The sequence below is a fragment of the Pinus tabuliformis genome, chromosome 2_2 (genome assembly GCF_031772625.1).
Source record: "Pinus tabuliformis cultivar Carrire ecotype Pingquan chromosome 2_2, CPIR1, whole genome shotgun sequence".
NCBI classification, from domain to species: domain Eukaryota; kingdom Viridiplantae; phylum Streptophyta; class Pinopsida; order Pinales; family Pinaceae; genus Pinus; species Pinus tabuliformis.
The window spans coordinates 925069049-925075103 of record NC_142300.1 but is presented as its reverse complement, the minus strand read 5'-3'; the positions used below and the strand labels follow the sequence as shown (position 1 = coordinate 925075103).

General features: G+C 33.4%; 1 long non-coding RNA gene across 1 annotated transcript; it reads right to left on the bottom strand.

Moving 5' to 3' along the window:
- Positions 1-1345: 1345 nt before the first annotated feature.
- LOC149196099 (uncharacterized) lies at positions 1346-2170 on the bottom strand. The gene is made up of 3 exons (XR_016255207.1): positions 2054-2170; positions 1829-1891; positions 1346-1585 (listed from the first exon to the last, which is right to left on the bottom strand). It is a non-coding gene; the product is annotated as an uncharacterized LOC149196099 (long non-coding RNA).
- Between the last annotated feature and the right edge of the window lie 3885 nt (positions 2171-6055).

Below are 6055 nucleotides of genomic sequence, written 5' to 3'. Positions count from 1 at the left end.
TTTTTTCCTTACCGGTTGCATCACTGAGCTATATAAATGATATAGTATGTATTTATTATTATTATTTTTACTTGAATAACTAAAAAAAATGGTCTATTTTCGGTAGAAAAAAAAGAGTTTTCTTTAGTGCTACTTTTTGGAAGCTTTTATGGTGGTTTTTTCTAATCAAATGTCTCTAAAATCTAGGAGGAATTTATTGAAATCACAAGCTTCATGGTTAATCCTGTGCAATAGAAGTGCCCTAGGGTTTTTTCCGTCAAATTTCTCTAAAATCTAGCGGAAATTTATTGAAATCACAAGTTAGATGGGTAATCTTGTGCAAACGAAGTGCCCTAGGGGTTTTCTAGGGTGCTGAGTCCCTATATACAGTGAAAAAAACTAGTTTAAATAACACAAATCAAGATTTCACCTCAGATTTTTCCACCGGATTTCACACTAGAAAATCCAAAAAATTGCACTAAAACCAACTACGAAAAAAAAGGGAAAAAGAAAAGAAAAAGAAAGACAAGATTGAAATCTGCAACATCTTTATGAAGCATTTATATTTTTTCTTTAAAAAATAAAAATTTTGAAAGATGTATTCTAAAATAAACCAAATAAAACACTAAAAATTTAAAGTAGAAATAAATCACACCTATTCATATAACTAGATTAAACTACACCTATTCATATAACTAGATTAATGTGAACAACGATATCGTTGAAATCTATAACATTCATAATTTTTCTTTAAAGAATGAAAATTCTGGAAAAACTTATTCTAAAATAAATCACTAAAAATTAACAGATATATAGTTGAAATCTACAACATTATTATTTTCCTTTTTTAAAACTAAAATTATGAAGACCTATCACACCTATTAACATAACCAGAAACTATCTACGTGAGCAGAGGGATGATTGAAATGGGTGCTCAGAAATGCAGTCACATATGGAGATAATGACGTCTTGGAGCGGTTTACTGCATTAATAATTAATAACATTAGATTTTGTTAATTATGCTTTGATAAGGATGCCAGGAGACTGAGCACTGAATCGTTCAGGAATATATTATCCTGTTTTTATTCCTTTGTATATATTTGTGTGCATTATTTCGCCTTTAAGGTCACGGATTCACTATTTCTTGGATTGATGCGATAACAACTGGGATAAAGTTGGACAGATAAGGGCAAACGTAGCTAGTGAAGGGCAGTACTTCAGAGGAATATCATGCAAATATATTTAAAATCTTTATGATGTTGGCACTTTAAAGACATACTTAGCACCTCGAAACAATTTTTGGAAAAAAAAATGATGTATTGAAAAGTCTAAAGAATACAAAGATTACATATATTGAAACTGTCCTTGTAGCCCCTTTATAGACAAAACAATGGCTAAAGTTATATTATTGTAGCCTAAGTCATTTAAACTTGCTGGAATGTTTAGCCTTCAAAGTAGCAAACCTAGTGGGTTTAGTGAGAGCAATGGTAGTTGAGCATATATGCTCTATGTATTGTTTGCGTGACTTGAACCCACGTGCTTTCAAGTCCTTTGGCGTGATTTTGGTCCTTTTAACCATAGCATGAACATTTATCTTTTTTGTTTTCTATGGAAATTAAAACATTATCAATAAATATCAAAATCCACATAGATATAATGAAAATATGCTGACCATGTAACGAATATGAAAAGACAATTCATTGACTAGCTATCAATAAATATCAAAATCTATATAGATATAATGAGAATATGGTGAACATGTAATGAATATGAAAAGAAAATGCATTAACTAGTCATAAAAAAATATGTCAATGTTATTATGAGCTAAGATATGTAGTATATAACTTACCTCTCTTAATTTATCTTGAAGTCTAGGTGAATGCCGCAATGGTTGAGGAGAATGTGATTTTTGCTGAGTATCATGTCCACCATCATACATGTGCAAAGGTGTTTTAGGAGATGTATATTCATTACTCTGAACATTAGATTATACATAGATATAAGTATGTGACTCAAAAAGAATAAATGTAAAAATATGATAAAATTATAAGAGTATAAATAAATATAATCTTACCTTGCATTGTGACATTGGACGTGAAGATGGTTGTAGCATTTGAACCATTTCATTTCCATTCTTCTTAAGGCTTCGACAAGGGGTTTTCATTGATTGTGATGGTTCCAAAGGGAACACCTGCACCATAAATAAGAAATAACACACACACACACATAATCAAAAAAAATCAAAGATAACGATATATAATACAGAACATCCATTTCTCATCCCATCATTATGGTAAAACATAACAATTTATATATTAATGTTTTTAGTGGAATAGGTTATATGGATTAAAAACTTACTGGCCCAGTAACCCCTTGAAAACCTTGAAATCTAGGTGAGCGTCGTAATGGTTAGTGGCTTGAATTTGGGGAATTTTGTTGATTAGGCTATGCATATCAATAACAATGAGAAATTAGTATACAATTATAATAAATATAAATATTATTTAATGTTAAAATGTCTAAAAAATTAATATATGCAAAAAAAATGGACTCAACTGTGTTGTCATTGTCCTGATTAGTTTCATCAAAGTTTAATATATGGTTGTGCCCATCTAATCCTTCTTCCCCCACATCATCGGGAACCTCAGTGCTTGCTTTCTCTTTTAAAGCAATATCTATGCGCTTCATTGTCTCCATGCGTCTACGAGGTAGACTCTGATCCCAACGTTGAATTTTTTCACAAATCCTTTGCTTTGAAGTATCTTTAAGCTGATCAAATGTAACAACTGACTGTGAAAACAAGTTTCAATGAATTTAGTCCACAACAATAAATTAATATTAATAGAAAACATATACAGATAAATACTAATAAATACTTACAGCTGAAAGAATTTCTTCATTGACAATATTAATAAAAAATCATATACAAATAAATACTAATAAATACTTACAGTTGAAAGAATTTCTTCATTGACAAATCTTTTATATGCTTGTTGTCGTGCACGACATAGCCTTGCATCTAAATCATATTGTATTTTGGCATTTTACCTTTTAACTGCACTTGTTGATTTGACCGCCCATGTAGCATTTGCATCTCTTACTCGACCTCTTTGACGTGGAGGAATTGGTGGGAGATTGTGGGTGGTAGCGCGATGATGATTAAGGCCAGATAGCTTAGATCGACTCAAATTCCCCGCACAGCCACCAACAAGACAAGTGAACACTTGCTTGGTGCCTTTGATAGTTACCTCCCATTCATGTCTAATTTCCTCCATTTTCTTACTTCCTTATAAATGAATATGTAAACAACAATGTTGTTAAAAACATCATAAAAACACATTAAAATAAAAATCAATATTCATATCTATTTTTTTGTGGTTACCATAACTATCCGGCTTATCCCAGCATCATCATTCCACTTAAAATTAGAAAGGAGAAGAAAAGTTTGGACAGCCAAGGCTTGTAAGCCTCCGGCAATTCTAAGCACATTACTGTTGCACATATGGCAAGGACAAAGTCTCTAAGTGCTTTCATCAACTGATTTTAGTCTGAATATCTAAAGTGTTAATATTTAATGTAAATAATGTCAACTCTCATTTCTTTACTTCTCCATTTCTTCCTATGACATCAGATCCTTCTGCTGTTTCCATGTGTACCTCATTTCTTTATTTCTCCATTTATACTTATTAGATCAAATTTATCTACTGTTTCCACTGTGTATATATACTCACAGTGTTAATAACTAAATAGATTCCTTAACAACAATATTCCACATTTATTAGACTATGCAATTGTTTTGTTATTTTTTACTATGGTTTTCCATTTCTCCATCCAAACAGATGACACCAGATTCATCTACCGATTCCACTGCGTATAATATACCTACAGTATTCATAATTCATTTGTATAATATAAAATGGAATGAAATGAGGATAGATGCTTTGCTGTAAGATTTTGCGGATATAGGAAACACGAATACTTATTAATCAAACATTTAATTGAAAATTTTTACGATCCTAAAGTAGATTTTTGAGAAAAACAAGTCATTAGGAGAAAAATTTGAATCGTAACAAAATTATAATTATATTCAAAAATTTAAATCTTTTTTTATCAGGTTGGAAAAAATAAATTAATAAAAATATTTGAGCGAGGAAAAACTTCTATCTATTTAGAATCTTTAAATGCTTGCTTACTGCATTTACGATATTTAAATGCTTTCGGTCACAAGATATTTGACTAAACATGCAGAAAAAAGATTCTTTAAAACTTTAACTTTCCGTCACTGGGAAGAAATTTCGATTTTCGTAACTAAAATTCCGGAACACGGTTCTTCATTGCCTCATAAAATTTTGTGAGCGCTGACTTCATCAAAACCCTAATTTTTTTAAAATTCATCTAATCGAATGAAACTTGAACCTTTTATTAATCAAATTCCAACAAAAATAAGATTTTCAGAGCCATTTGGCTTGGGAATACTCCTTATAATTAACCATGACCAGGACCGATGCTTGTGAGAATGATGAACAAGATTCTTCATGGCACCGCATTCTTGAGGAGTCAAATAAAATTTATTCCGAATTGTGAGTCCAGTTGCGATCTAAATTTGGCCATATATTACTGCTCCAGAATAAATTTGCTATCTTTTACGAGACAGTTTGGCGGAGTGAGCAAATCGAGCTGTAATATCTGAATCTTTAAAATATATTTAAATCTTTAAATCAATCGAAACGTGTTTTGGAATCTGTGCTAAATTAATTACAGATCATTAACCAGGGAAGAGTTCATAAAACATGAAATGCCGTTGGGAATCTATTTGAAATGCTAGGGCTTTGTCGCGTTGCATATGGCTTTTTAAAATACGGCTTCGAGGCATGAAAAGGATGCGCACTAACCTTGCGAAAAGCAATTTTCGATCACCAATGGCCAGCTGCATATAGTTTCAAACTTTCAGTAAAAGCTCCTCTGTTATTGAAATTCTGAGCTATATACATCTAATAGGAATTCATAAAACCGCAAACAAGAGTACCTGTAACACCCTGAACGTATAATTTTCATTGTATCAACCCTTTTCACAGAACCGCAAAGGGCAAAGCCCCACATTTTTCAGTAGCTGTTTCATGAATTCTATATTATGGTTGTATCATGGCCCGTGTGATGTAATATTGTATCGAAAGAAGTCAACTATTTTATGTTTTATGTGTGTATTTTTAACACCTGATAAAATATTTTTACAATTGCAGAAGTATGCGCTGAAATTACTGAAGATTGGGAGGAATTTCGCGTTGGCTAGGTTGCTACTGCCACTGCTAGACCATGCTGAAAAAGAAAGGTATGCAGGGGTATACGATAATACCTGTATACGCGCAAGACAGAGGTCGAAAGAGTGTTTTAAATCTTCCGTCCTCGAAGCGCTTCATGCACTGAATCACCTTCTGTAACCTCTCCTCTGTTCGTCGGAGTTCAATGGTTGTAACCTCTCCTCTGTTCGCCGGAGTTCAATGTGTGAATTGTCTTGGAGTTTGAATTGCCTGGAGGATGGTTGGTACCATTTGTAAATGCCGTAAATGTGCCTCAGGTTGGTAAATGTGCCTCATCAATACGCCAGAGTAGAGGCCAAAGTGGAGGCGGGCAGGGTCGATGGGCAGGAGCACGACAGACGACAGAGTCGCCGGAGCTGCGTGACCTGTAATCGCCGGAGAGGGATGCATGCCATGATCCATGGTTGAACATGTAAGGGCGCCATGACATCAAGGAGGCTGTCTGCCGCTGTCAGAGGGTGTAAGGACATAGCATTAACTTTGCTATGGAGGTGGAAATAGGAACTGCCTCGAAATACATAGACAAGCGAATTTTGTGTACAGTACGACATATAATTGATGTGAAATTTTCCTAGTAACAATTATGGTTACGGCACGGAAAGGGATTTTCTTGATGCACAACTAGTGTTTAGGGTTTCATATCCTAATACAATCCAAAGATGGGCGATGATTCCCAAAAATGAAATCCATTTCGTACATGTCAATTTGAACTTTTTCAGTGTCACCTCCTCTTTGCACTATTATATATGGCTATTGGC